Source organism: Melanotaenia boesemani, chromosome 11 (assembly GCF_017639745.1).
Source record: "Melanotaenia boesemani isolate fMelBoe1 chromosome 11, fMelBoe1.pri, whole genome shotgun sequence".
Lineage (NCBI taxonomy): Eukaryota > Metazoa > Chordata > Actinopteri > Atheriniformes > Melanotaeniidae > Melanotaenia > Melanotaenia boesemani.
In genome coordinates this window covers 25,818,610-25,833,999 of record NC_055692.1, presented here as the reverse complement: position 1 = coordinate 25,833,999, position 15,390 = coordinate 25,818,610, and the positions used below count along the sequence as shown (strand labels likewise).

Genomic DNA, 15,390 nt, shown 5'->3' with positions numbered 1-15,390 from the left:
AGAGCTGTTCTGGCAGCAGAAGAGGGACCTGCAGTACAATAATAACCACCTACTAAATAATATTAGCAAAAATTACATTTTAATGAAAACTGTTTTGTAACTGCTAAGACCCTGTCTTCATGAGCAAAAACAGAACTACAACTCAATGACACCCAAAAAGGGTCATACAGTAAAACTAAAATTAGGAGTTACTAAGTTAAAATGACTAAATGGAAATAAATAGAAGATTTAATACAAATTACGATCTTGACATATCAGTACAAGTATATTGTTTCAAGAACTACAAATCTAAATAACTACTAGGGGTGTGCAATACTACAAGATTTGGTATTGATCCGACAGAGTAAATAAAGGGCTAGTATCATTGATACTGATATCAGTGCTGATATTTTTAATTGGGATGTCAAAATTATTGCAGTAATGCAAAGAGAATAATCTGTGGAATTAATGTATAATTTTTTTTTACATTAATGCCTAAACAACAAAGTTATTGCTCACACCATAAAAATCAGAATACGGCATCATCTCAGCAAGAGATCCTGATTTTGGGCATGTTGGGGCCTTGTCACCAAATCCAGCACAAATCCTCTTTATTCGGGAAGGCTGTGATAGTTTTCAAGCCTTACATTTAGAATTTTTATAATCAGGGGTCCAGAAACAAAGTTATTAGTGGTGGCATTTTAAAAATCTGAATTTGGCATCATCTTGAATGTGTTAAAGGCTTCTGTGTAGAGAAATAAAACACTCTAAGATTTTTTTTTTATTTATTTACCCTGTACATTAGTCCAGATGTTAACACTGATGCAGCTGTTTGTCTCTTTACCACAGAGTCCAATAGTTCTGGATCTAACTGAATTATGTTGATTTTAATGTTTAAAGGAGTGCAAAGATTTGTAGTGTGCATGATCGTATATGGGCTGGTCTGGGCCAAAATGCCAGGGCCAATTGCTTGTCCCATTTTTTTGGCCCTGAATTTGGCCCTTAAAACTGTACTGTAGTCAGACCACTACAAACTCAAGTAAATGAACTTGTATGCTTCTGTATATTTGATTTTACCTTTGTCTAAGTGATTATAATGCCAAACCCAGCAGCTGGCAAACTTGGGCTTGCTTGTTGTTAATATCTCATACTCTGTGTTTGTGTGACAGCTGTGTAACTGCAGTTACCCCGCAGTAACTTTTATATCTACATGCTATGTTATAAGATATAAAATTAGCTTATTGTATTTCTTTGGTGGGAGGTGTTAGGAATAAATAAAGCTTTAAGCTGCAAGAGAAATGGAAAGATAAAAGCACACTAATGATACTTCAGCTGAGAAAAAAAAGTCTGTTTCAGCATCTACTTTATGATCCACATCATGTATAATTAAATTTTTCTATTGTGTGGCATTAAAGTGTAAAACCAGAGCCAACATTTTGCTGAGCCTTATGAATTCAAATGTTTGAATATCTTTATTCATTTCCAATTTTTTCTCTATGTGGAAACAGCTGAGGCGGAGTTTTGCCTGTTGGAGCAGGAACCTCTTGCTGATGACACCTCGGTTATTGCAGCATTCGTCAAATACAAAGGATGGTTGCATCATTTTATTATTGTTGAATGGGAAAAATGACAGCTCCATGTGTCTAACACCTGCAGCACTGGGGATGCTTTGCTGTGAAGATGACATTAATCTGTTCACCAGGCAGCTATTTTCATCCTGATTTAAAATATCTCAACAGCTAATGGATATATTGTCACAGTATTCTGTGACATTCACCATCATGAGTTCGATGAGCCTCCAGCTTGTCATCTCCTGGCAAAATGAGGCTGACATTTTGGATTCTATCTATATATCTAATCTTCTTTTGGTCAGTGTTAGCCAGCAACACAATGCAGAATGATACTTTTGCATGTTAGCACAGCTCTTGAGGGCAAACTAGTGACTGCTGCAGCTCAGGTAGACTACATCTCTCTCATTATTCTAGGGTAGCCCAATCCCGTAAAACAAGATGTTTTTTGACAAATGAAATCACCCTGGGACTTAACAAGCACAGGCTTTCGCTCTGGCCATAACACAGTGAAAGTCAATTTATGAGTCGCTCAGAGGAAATTGATTTGGAATCTCTGTCAGCGCTGGTCTATGTTCTGTGTAATCTACTTTCTGAAGCAGTATACAGACATGCAGTATGTAATGCCCTTACAAAATATTTTATCTCCAATTACTTTAGTTGTCACTTATAAATACTAAAACGAAATATGCCACTCTTGCATATCCAGTCAATTTAAGCTTTCCATTTTCTTTTTCTGTCAGACACGGAAAGCTATGCAGAGGTGTGCACAAGAGAGAGGCAGGTCCCAGATGAGTGCTGACAGGCCAAGCAGAACAGACTCACTCATCCTACAACCAAGGCTTAACGCTACGATATGTAGAGCTGGAATGGGACTGGCAGAGCAAAGAGAGGCTTTCACACACACTGAGGCTCAGTAAATGAACAGTCACAACAAAGAACACCAGCAAGGAGGCCACGTTCCTGCTGCCCACTCCTGACTGCAGTGATGTAGGTGGGGACAGTAGTAAACGGCTGCCTGTGTGGCCAGTGGTTCGGTTCCTGATCTTTCTGCTTCATCACACATGTCAAGAGAGACACGATTTGAGGAATGAGCACAGAAAGCTGGAAAAAGTAGAAGATGCTGGTAGTCTACATGTGATTTTCTAAGAACTGAAAACATCTAATCACGCTGAAAAGATGACAGATAAACGCTGTTTGCCAAAGTTTACGATTACACTCTTTGACCTGACTTGCAACCCTGAATCAGTCTCGCACTTTGCTGTGAATGCTAAACAGGACGGCCTTAAATATGAGGGATGAGAGAAAGCTCTCCAGTCCCATTAAATTACCCACATCATATTTCTCACCATGTTCAATTAATAAAGGCTATTGAATTTGTGACCATGCGTCAAGAATAATAAATACAATATTTCCTTCAAGGATCATTTGTGGATGATTTATGCTTTTGAGACACAAAGAAATTCAAGAAAGAAAGACTGGTATAGGAATCGATACACAACACAGTATGGCATTACTTCATGTCAGCCTCCATAGAAAAGAAATCATTCAGGCAGATAGAGGTATGTGGAGTCTGCTCAGCTGGGGAAGCTCAAGTCATGGAGGACAGAGACACAGCCACAATGCAAGGTTTGAAATCCTTGAAGGGAATATGCTTTGCAGGTTAGTTTTCCTTTATCTCCAACATGAGCTGAATTCAAAGCAATATAAATGCTCTTAATAAAAGGTCAGTTCTAATTTGTGTGTGTGCGTGTGCGTGTGTGTGTGTGTGTGTGTTGGCAGCTTTCTGAGGGACCAGCTGGGGATGTTTGTTGCCACGCTTCTAATGGATGGCCACATTTAAGACGATAAGAGCTAATAAAGAGTAATGGGCCTGTGGCTTCACTGGGGAGGAGGAAGAGCTATTTTGAGTTCATGAGAGAAAGCATCATCTCAGGGATTAAAGAGTATCGACCGATAAAGAGTAAACACCGCAATGTCGTGCCGCTGGCCTATTTGAAAAAGTTGTAGATGGAAAACATGAAACCAAATAGGTGGCTGCTGCTAGTGGTTGGGAAGGTCAGTGGGGATGACATTAAGGGAGGCTGAGAATGGCCCCCAGGTGCTGCAAGGAGGTCTAATATGTCTAGAGCAGTGTTGTCACAGCAGGATACTATGGAGTGAGTGGAAAGGACTCAGGGCATCCTGCAGGCCGAGGACAAAACTGCCTTTGTGCCATCCAGTGTGCAAGGCTAAAAAAGAGGGGGCTGAGAGGTTCTGGCTTTAGTTGGGAGGATGAAACAAGCACACATCTATGTGTCAATCTGTATTCCCGTAGCCCCTCCGGACTTGTTTAAAACATAAACTGTGCTTCTTAATGAATCTTTTCCCTCACACTGGCCTTCATTGCAAAACGATGTCATAAATCAAGCTAAATACAGACTTGCTCCGAGAGCAGAGTCAGTCAGGCTCTTTGTGAGTGAAGAGACGTTTAATGGTGATTTTCCTCTGAGAGGACATAACAACAAGCGCACACAAATCCAACTTTTGACCACCTACTGAAGGAATCACAGCAAGGTTTAAATTTATGTAATGCTGCAGCTTCTGTCTGATGAGTGTGAGTAATAAGCACCTGCTTCTAGTGATAAAGAGGGATGTCAAGTCAAAACATCTTTTTCTCCTCTCTGGGCCAAGACACATTAATAAAAAAAACAAAAATAATGAAAATAATAATGATAACAATTTTAAAAACCATGCAAATACATGTACAACTATAGCCCACTTAAATAAATAAACAAACAAACAAACTTTCTTCAGGCCAAAATATGATGCATTTCAGGGTCACAGTAAAACTTCATGTAATCAAAATAGAGGATCAGTTTTCTTCTAAATCCATTTACTTTCTCAATGAAAGGGATGTTTAGTATAGTGTCTCTTCATGGTTAGGGGCCCTCTTAAGTAACCATATTCGCTCCAAAAACCTCTTTTAAAGCTCAAATATTGAATGATAAATTTGAACATTTGCTCACAAGGCTTAATTCACCTGCTCAACCACATTGCTATAAGTCTGATTATGTTGTATCTGCTTATGAATGCTATATGGGCTTTTTCTTTTCTAAGCTTTCTTTGCAACCGGATCATACCTTGCACTGTGAGTGCTTAATATGAATGAATGTGGCATTCAACTAATTTCCCAGGAAAACTTTTCCAAGGTTAAACAAGCATCTTCATAACATGAAGACGTTTCAGCTGAAGCAAGATGTTCACAAAGTGCACAAAGAGAAGCAGCAACACCGAAACGATGTGGTGGGAAATGAGTAGAAGAGTTGATGAGCCCCTGGTAAGCTGTAAATTAAGCCTGTGAGTTGTCAGTCAAAGAAATGCAGAGACATATTTTGGTGGGAGTTCTTGCAGAATTGGCTGAACTCACTGTGAACTTTCATGTAAAGAGAAAAAACAGCTGCTGGGTGTTTGTAGCTAATAAAAAAGAACTAAAAAAGGGGAGAAAAAAAACTTTTAATGCTTAGTTTTAAGGGGAGATAATGCAGATTTCTTTGTAACAAATCTATGTCAACGAAAACTACTCAGATCTATATGTAAACAATCAATTTTGGTCTGCCAACTTTTCTAAAATGTTTGTTTAAAGATGTAAAGGTATCAGTCATTATAATAGCTGCTGATTTACATACATTTCTAGTAATGTGCACTGTGTAGTGTCTCAACATTCCCTATCATTGACAAATTACAGTTTTCTTTACTAAAAAGATTTTAGATTGTTTTTTTAATCACTCCATAAAGAATATACTGTCAACAGCAAGAATAAAATAAATGAATAAATAATCAACAACATTTAACATATTTTTGGGAATGTAATAAATCAGGTAAAGTATAAAAAAAACAAAAAAAGAAAAAAAAAACATTTAATTGGGTTATTCACACAAACCTCCGGTAGACAAACTGTAACATAATTAAACACTTAAATGTGTTTCTTGGATGTTTTCTAGTCTGGAAGAAGAAATGTCATGAAATGCAAAATAGCTTTAATCTAATAAAAAATGGTTCTGCATGCTGTGCTTTTGCTATAACCCATAAGGACCAGATGTGACTTATATATGGCAATTAGCTTGTTTAGTTGCTGCCTCGGGTCTGAATGGGCGAATGAATGCAGAGAAAAAGTGTTATCTTTTTCTCTGCATTCATTCGCCCATCAGTTTGTATATTTGAGTTTACATCAAAACATGGATTGCTTTGAACCATGTCTTGCTGGTACATCCAAGCACTGGTGTGAACCCCCATCATATGAGATCTGTCGGTTGGCAGCCGAACAACATAAGCTGCATCAGACTGTTACAGCACATATTAATCCTGAGCCACAAGTGTTTAATGTATTCCCCCAGAAAACAGTACATGTCAATGATTCTGTGCTTATTCTCATTATTTTAGAACTGCAGAAAAGCAACGGCTGATTTTGCCCTCTGTACATGTATGTTCGTAATGTTCTTAGGATCCATCTTCTTTGATCCATTGCAGGAAACAGGTCAAGGTCTATCTTTGTTGTCCTGTCTCCAAGTGTCATGTGCTGCATTAACCTGTACTAAAGGAGAAAAGATAAAACCACTAGGGTAACGATACAAAAGCCTATTTATATTTATACCTTAACCAACAAGCCTGAATCCATTCAGATCTATCATCATTCCTTAGTAACATGTTATTTCTTTTTTATTGGGATCTGGCGACATTAATATAATATGAACAGGCCTATAGCAGAGTCAGTCCTAATTTATTCTGAATCTGTTAATCTTATGGGCCTAGAAAAAATATATATATGATTTTCTATTTCCATAAAGGAATAAGGGGTCATTCACCCCACATGGCTTCATTCCTCTCTGAAAAGAGCTTTCATTACAGTTCCCGATGGACTAGCTTTAACTCTGCAGTTTAAACCTAAAATCTGTCAGAACAGAAACTAAACTACTCTTTTTTAACCCAGAGAAAGAAAGCTATCAACCCAAGAGGAGAGAAATGTTTCTCTTTCAGACTAGATCAGAACAAAAACCTGAGAGCCTCCACACCACTTGTAAATTTTGTTTATTTTTTAAAAGAAAGACTTCCAACTAGCAACGCTAGTATTTAGTATTTAGTAGTCTTTAGTATTTGAAGTCTTCCTGTCCAGAAGCCACACTGAACCTTCTTTCAGTGATTGACAGCAACTCGTTCAACGAACTTGCTACATGATCCCTCCTGAGCAATATGGATGTGAGCTTTCTATTTGAAAATAACAGGTAAAAAAAAAACACAAGCTAATTATAATTTTAGTTCTACAAACATTTAATTGATGCAAAGCTGCTGTACAGGTAAAACTAAAACCCATAGTTTAAATTAATCCTCCGCAGGCAGCACTGCAGCATCTCTTTTTGTCTTAGACTAACTAATGCTGGACTGAACTCTGATGAAAAGCAAAGGAATGGGGCAACTGATTGTATATACGCTGTAAATATAAGAAAATAATATGAAAAGAACAGTCAATTAATCCTTGTTCAACCATCAAATTCCTGCAAATTATTCAATCAGAATACCAGATACAGGCTTGAGAGAGAAAACTCAGTCTATTTATAACATTGTCTTTTATGCCAATCAAGTTGTTTTCTTAAATCATGTTTGTAGATTTTGTGCAGTGGCTCATGACTTATGACCACCCACTGAACTGTGTTATTTTGTGCCATCCAACTTTCATCTGTGTCTGATGAAGACTATGAACTGCTTGTAAGAAACAGGCGATATATTGCATAAAAGTTTATCAGAGAAGATGTGCAAAACACTGTGATCATTGAAAGATTTAGACAGCATAAAATTGTTCTGATGATGATTGTTTTAAATTAAAATTTTGGATTGGTTTTGTACCTGATTGTGGCTGACAAAAAAAGTAAGAAACGATCTATAAAACCTTATACAACTTCTCTGCTTAATCTGTCTGATAAAAAAAAAATCCATCAGCTTTGTTCATATTGTTGGCTTGGAGAAAGTATTTATGTTCAGACAGAGAAAATGAATCCCATCAATTCATGGTAACATAGAAAATATATTAAAAAGCTTTCTACAAGCTCCATCATTTACAGAAAGCAGTAAATAATCAAGTTGAGCAATATGTTATCACAAATTCTTTAACAATTTTAGAGGTTACCTCTCCTGGCTCATTCTGCCTCTGCAAGACAGCTGCCATTACAGCGAGCAGCACAATTCTAATAAATCTGTTTCCACTTATAAATCCACTCCATTCTCCAGGAGTAGGCAAGTTTGGTCCTAAAGAGCCGCAGTCCTGCAAGTTTTATAAGAAATTTAAATGAAAGAGTGAGCAGAACTTGATAAACTTTTGGATCTATTTGATTTAACTCCGGTGTGTTCGAGCAGGAACACTTTTAAAACCTGCAGGATGCAGCTCCCTAGGACCAAATTTACCTGCCTCTACACCTGACCAAGGAAGTAAGCATTGCAATTTAATGCATTTGAACTTTGACTGTGGTCATTTCCTTTGTTAAAAGTGCTATATACTGTACGTCTTATAATACCGGACTGCAAAATAAATAAATAAACAACAAAAATAATCTTATTTATTACAGCAGCAAAGTACTTGCAAATAAAGAAATACTTGAGTACAACTGAATGTCATCAGGAAAATATATGTAAAATAACTTCACACAATATTGCTAAAATTAGTAATTAGTCCATGATACCCTCACACCAAAAAAGACAGAAACCATCACTTGTTTTATATAGTTTGCTCTAAACATTGGTCCATATTAATTATTTATTAACTTCTCAAAAAATCCAATTAAGCAGACATCTGTCTGAGCAAGACTGTTGTTCATTAATGTGTGATTTTTATTCAGCAAGAGACACTTCTGAATCAGAGGATCAGTGGATAATATGAAATATATAGAATTATCTTTGTGAGCTGTATAAACATGGATACTTGGTCCAGTCATAGCACATATGATTAAACTGTAGTTTAATAGTCAGCTGTCTGGGTATCGCTTTGCCCAGTTGTGACCATGCAGCTATATTTTTTTTAAAACAGAAAGAAATGTAGCTAATACAAATCAAGTTTAATTCTGTGAAAATGTATGCAACACCAGACTCTTGCAGAATTCACCTCTTCTCAGGTTTTACATACCGTGTGTTTTTGTGCAAGAACGGAGCTGTAATTCGGATTTTAGATTCTGAGCATTGGTCTCAGTTAGTGACTACTGAGTCATAATGCAGAAACACAGGAATTCTTCACTTTTCATTTGTCTTCATTCACAGGAGACTGCTATCTGAGAGATTAACCCAGCTCTCTCTGCTGGTCAGCTCACAATATCTTTACAGAGGTATTTCTCATTTGAGCAGACATTGCTTGGTTGACATGCAGGTCAGATCTCAAATATGTTTTGAGATGTATAAATATATATGGTATACTCTGTTTTAATATATGCCCTTATAGACTTATTGGACTGCACTTTTCTCATTTCTTTTCACTACTGTTTTTCCCCCCCATTATATATTTTTTATGGATGTAAGAGTTTCTGTCACAGAAATATATGTATATGCTAGATTTAGGCATTCTGCAGTGTAAAAATAATACCCGGTAGAGTCACCCCAAATTTAGGCTAATTTAGAAAAAAAAAAAAAAAAAAAAAAAAACTACTTGTGGTTGCTTCACGTTTGCTGGTTAACACATGGCATGTGCAATTAAGGATGGAGCACCAATTACATCACTTTAAATTTCTGCACTTGCCATACTCCCAGAACATCTAATTACAGCCTTCACACAACAATCTTCAAGGTTCAGCAAGAATGCACAAAAACAGCATTAAACAAGACAGCAAATAGTAATCAAACGCAACCCAGCAGGACTAAAAAGCTCCTGCAAACTGCTAGTTCGTGCTCATCTCAGGCATACAGAAGCAATTACTTAGCACGTCTTCAGTCAGTCATATCAAAGCCCTCATCATTGGCAGTGGGTCGAGCCAGGAGTAGACTGAAGTGAAAGAATAACTGTTTTCTACCATTGTTACGAATTCATAGCACACTTCAATGGTATTACACCTATTATCTACTGACATTGTACAAAGCTTTTAAAGGATGTCAATTAAACTACTAGAAATCTCCTTTCACTGCCTGTTAATAAAGTTTTGTGTCAATTCTAAGGTTTTTACTCACCCACCTTCAGCAGTCAATAATCTGCCTCCAGCTTTTATTTCTAAATATTTAAATCCATTACATTTAACAACATGTATCCCTGGGATTTAATTCATGAAACTGAGTAAAATATTGTAAAACTGTGTGTAAAAACCTACAAGTTTATGTGGGAACATAAGGATGTACAATGCCAACATACTGATACGGAGCCTGTGAAACATTTACCAATGTCAGTCTGATGAAAATGAGATTTCTGTTGCAAATATTTGGTTATAAACCAAACCTTTGAACATATTTAATAACTGACCTGGTAGATGGGATAAACTGACATCTATTTACCATTCTTACACAAAAACATCAGGTTCATGTGCTGATTATCACCATGACGGTCTGTATAAAATCTGTACCAATTCACCCAGCTGATGCTGAGCTTTTCTAAAGAAAACATGAGCGTACTGACCTGCTAATGATGTCAAGGTTCATCAAAGTCATTATGTTTCATCTTTGAGCACCATGAACATCTGCACAAGTTTGATTAAATATTTCAGTCTGGTTCAATCTAAAATACCTTCCATCAAGTCATGCGGGGTTAACAAAACACTGATAAAACTAATCAAAATTCTGAGTGAAGGGACAAGACAGCATTCAGTCTTCCATTAAACAGCCTTATACAGTTTTATTCCCAGTTTAAATTAAACTGTAATATTTTTTAAGGCTAATCCTTCATTATCATTGGGGTCATTCTGTCTCAGCTCGGGGTGGGTCTTTCCGATTACTGTGAAATTGAGGGCCTCTGGGTTAAGAGAGGAATCTGCAGGCCCAGATAGTGACTCAAAGCGGGCTGTGGCTGCATGTACAGGCCAGAGTGACACCACTGAGCTCCACAGGACCAACTATTCACTACTGCCACACTGTCTGTGTTTTGACTGGACATCTGTAATCCCTGCTTGTCATCAGCTAACTGTCCCCTGTCAGGAGAGAAACAAAGCAGCATGAGCGCTGCAGAGCTGCCAAAAAGACAAGGACTGGAGGCTTCTGAACAGCAAATGCAAAAAAGGCAGCATGAAAATGTGTCTATGCTTCATCTGTTTTTGAAAATCACAACAAATAAAAAGTAAGTCAGCCCTAGTTACTGCTCACACAAGGAATTTCTTGTTTTTTCTCTACAAATACAGTCGCACAGACTCACTCAGGGGACTTCATTAAGATACAGCCACCCCTTTCAGACTTAACTTTTGCACTGATTGTACTCTGAGGTAGCCATTACCTTTTCACTGATTAGGAACCAGTGATTGTGTTAAGACTGATTGGAGACACACACATATACTGGCATTCCAATTACATCAAGGACCATCTAGCCAATGGTTAAAGTGTACTCGAGGTCTTTTAGAATTCAACTCAGTTGTAGCTAATGAAAGCATGATTATTTTGTAGAGGTATTTCTGTTGAGTGTTGTCTTTGAAATCAAAGCAGCAAAAGAAATCACATCCCACAAAGACCACCAACCTTTGGAGGGTGACTTTAACTCTCTTTCACACCAGCTGCATCAATTTGAACGCTCTCTCTGTGATGTCATGCTAAAGAAAAAGCCCAGAGCAGCACCACCTACGATGATATGCTGACTTCTTATGGAGATTATTTTAACATTATCTTAGACTAATGCTTTTTCTTTCTGAGGTATAAAATGTGCTGTGTCAGAAACACCTTTACATCAACCATAATTCATTCGTCATGCAGCCGTATATTGGTTTGTATCACAGAGTGTGCACAACAAACAGCAGACGGCAGTAATTATTCACAAACAGAACGGACTGCTCAAGGGATAGAACTAATAGATTTTTAAAATCAAAATTCAGAGGTAGTTTTAAAGCTGTTGTTAAGCATTCTACTGAATGCAGCACTGTGAATCATAAAGAAATGCACGACTCCCATTTAAACATAATCTCAACTATCAATCAGCCACAACACAAAGAAGTCAATGGGCCTTGAGAGTATGTACCTGTCAGATCATTGCCTTTAATGCATTAAGGTTTGATGCCTCCTAAAGGTGATGACAGTCCCGCACACAACCAAATGCACTCTTGCAGATGCAAAGACAGATCTTTGTTATTTTTTCAGCTCAAATACGCCTAAAGAAAGCTGAAGTTACAGATACATCTCTGTTGACATGAAAGATAGCCATATGAAAAATACTTTTTATCTGTAGAGTTTGCAATCTTTTAAGTATTTGCAGAAATATCCATCTTATTTCAGTTCTCACATATGTGTTTGCAAGAAAATTTAGTTCTGGAGTGTATTTATATTGCTCAAGCCCTAATGCAGAATATATTACATAAATATCTAATATTGTGCAATGCTGTCTTAGCAGTTTTTGTTTCCAGAGAAAGCTCACAGGCTAATGACATTTTATTAATGCATTATTGAATAAAACCATAATCCACTTCTTGTTCTGGTGTTCTTGCATATCCCATGATTCAGTAGCTTTCAAATAATAAACACTGTGAAATGCCTTTTTCTTCCTTCCCTTTCAGGCATAATGAAAATATTTAAATCATCCAAAAAAAGGGACAAAACATTTACAGAAAGGGAGCAAGTAATAATATGAACAAATGTATGGGGATTTTCTAAAGGCTATTATATGCAGGGAGTTAAATATAACATCTTGAAACTTTTTAAATGTCTGCACAGTGGGCATGACAATCTTTCTTTGGGTGTTTTTGTTGTATCTTTATAGTCATAACTGGATGAAATTAATCTGTGATGTTATGCTGGGACATTGACATTGAAGACGTGTGAGCAAGAAAACTTAAGAGAACATCAAGGATTACGTTTGAGAACTGAAATCAGTGCGAATGATCACTACTACTGAGAAAGTAATGTTTAAGTGACAGTTCTTCTGTTACAGAAATATTACATCATTGAATAAGTATGCTTTCAGAGCATCACATATGTTACCACAGGAGGCTGTCCCTTTCAGAGGTCATTATGCCTGCCAGAAAACTGCCGCTGATGTTTACCAAATTCTAGTCATGAAAGGGATGATGAGGGAATTAAAAGCACATAATTCAAACCTCTCATATATTAATTATTTTCTTTAGTATTACAAGCAAATGAAGACAAGGCATGAATATTATCTGTCAAGTGACCTCCTAGTAATGAATGATGATTGAGTGAATGAATACTGATTACTTTAATGATCCAATTAATCTACACTGCCTGGTCCAAAATGAGAAAAGTCACCACATGGATTTAACTAAGCAAATAGGGAAAAGCCTCCCATTGAACAATTTATGCAGTGATTAATATGTTCCAGCTGGCAAAAAGCTATTTAACCCTAACTGATGCAGTTAGCTGCTTCTCTTTTCTTAAACAAATATGTTCAAGGACACATGATGTGGTCACAGAAAAGATGTTACTCTGTTATAGAGCATACATCAAGTAAGAAAACAATAAAGGAGATTTCTCAAACTACTAAGATTAACTAAACTGTCAAATGCATTATTAAAACCTTAAAGGACAGTGACCATATGTATAAGGAATACATGTGGATGGGAGGAAATATTGATTATCATCAGAGAACACTTTACCCTTTGGGACCTGTGTCTGTTCTGTAGGACTTAAATATTGCATAGCCAAAATGTAATGAGTACACATCTGCAAATTCAAGGTCTATTCGAATACTTTTAGAGTCATAACGGGAACAATTGTTTGTTAAGATGTATAAATATCACTATATGTGTCACTGGGTGAGAGGAACAGTGGATGAAGTGCTTGACCCACCATGCCTTGTGCCTGTGGTGCCGGGGTGGGAGGGGTTTATGACCAGCTTTTTCCATCAATTCCCTAATGACATAGACATATCCCAAGACAATGCCAGGATTAATCAGGCTCAAATTATGAAATGCTTGGGGGAGGATGACACATCCTTTTCACACATGGTTTGGTCACAGAGAGTTGAGACCTTAAAAGCCTGAGTGTATTTGGGATGTCCTGAAGAATATTAAATGCAGCGATCTGATCTCATCATCAAAAAGAGATCTTGGCAAAAATGATTTTGCAATTCTCCTGGGTTTTTCTTTTTTTTTCCTATTTGGGCCAGTCAGTGGGTATGAAGCTTTACCATGTCTATAAGTCTGATACAGCTTGTCTGTGGCTACACAGACAATGCTCAGTGAAGGAAAATATAAATGTATGCCTAGATACGTGTAGATAGATTAATAAGCCCACTTATTCCCATCAATAAGATCATATAGCTAAGTCTCCATGAAATCATTTTCCGATTTTGTTTCTGGAAACCAGAATGTGCGTGGCAATGTGTGTATGTTAGAATTTACCATTAAAAGCATGTGCAGAGTGCCCTCATGCTTTACTTGCTGTTGGTTGAGTTGGTATTAAGAACTAATGTCAGATTTTATTCCATAGCCTCAATCAAGTTGTTTTCATTTGTGAAACCAACTAAAACTAAGGAAAAAAAAAAAGCATAAAATAGTGACAAAAGAAAAAATTGGAACAGTGATATCAGAGGTAAAACAAGAGAAGACAGGTCTATCAGCAGAGAGCACGTTAAATTCGTGTGTCACTGCAGCCAACCTCCACGTACGGCCACTCTGTTGGCAGATAACATTTATGTTTGCGTTTAACCTCAATATCATTCATACGTGTCCCAAAAATATATTTTGAAAAAGCTGTGTAAAATGAAAAAAAGATAAACATAACACACACAGGACACTGGAGTCTTACCATAAGATCGGCTGAACTAGTTCAATCCTGCTTACTTTGACTCACCACTGTCGTTGTAGGCACGCTAGCATTTAATTTAGCATTTAGCTCAATACAGCTTTAACAAGCTCCAGCCTAAATTGAAATTGCCATTGTAGCCTGAGTTCATGATTAACAATGATTTATTGTCTGCACATTAAAAAATGACAGTGCAGCAGTGTGCAGTCTGGCACAAGCTGTTTCAGGTCTCCGGTGTTTTTACCACAGCTCAAACAGACCAGACAGTGAGGCTATGAGTCGTCCCCCCACCCCCAAACACACACACACACACACAGCCATAACCCACAACAGATTTATGAAGAGAAGGCCCTCTGTTCAGACACAACAACTCGCTGATGAGAGAGTCCACAAGCACTGCATCAGCATGTTTGTCAATTATTGCAATGACGCCCCTCCTCAGGAACACACACACACCCATACACATGCTAACAACTCCTCGATTTAAAGCTTTTACACAGATTTGCTCTATTCAACTCCCTTAGTTGTGAAATTTGATTAGACTGAATGTGAGATCACAGCAGTAACAGAGAGCCAATTAACGGAAGGCAGATAAGCTTTGTGGAAATATTACAGGACATTATACTGATGATATTTGAATTTAAAGAGGGCAGAAAAACTCTTTTGACTGAGTGATTAGGCAGCTACAATGTATACCTCCCACGCACACTTTATTTATAATGAGCATGACGGTGTAGTACAAGGGATTTAGAATAGCCCACCTACTCATAAAATGGTAATTAAACAAACAAGGGTGCACAGTATGACACATCAACAGAGCAAGTAAGATTTTTAATGGTTGGAAATTAAAACTGCAAATAAGTTCAAACTGCAGCTTATGTAGAGTTGTTGCTATGATTGTCTTTTACTTTCTCATTCCAAACCAAGGAACCCACCCAAGCCACACCAA

The 15,390-nt window shown here is 37.3% G+C and overlaps 1 protein-coding gene across 1 annotated transcript in view; it reads right to left on the bottom strand.

Moving 5' to 3' along the window:
• Nucleotides 1-15,390, bottom strand: part of si:dkeyp-14d3.1 (transmembrane protein 132C) — a 135,194-nt gene that overhangs the window by 116,723 nt on the left and 3,081 nt on the right. The gene's annotated exons all lie outside the window — the stretch shown is intronic.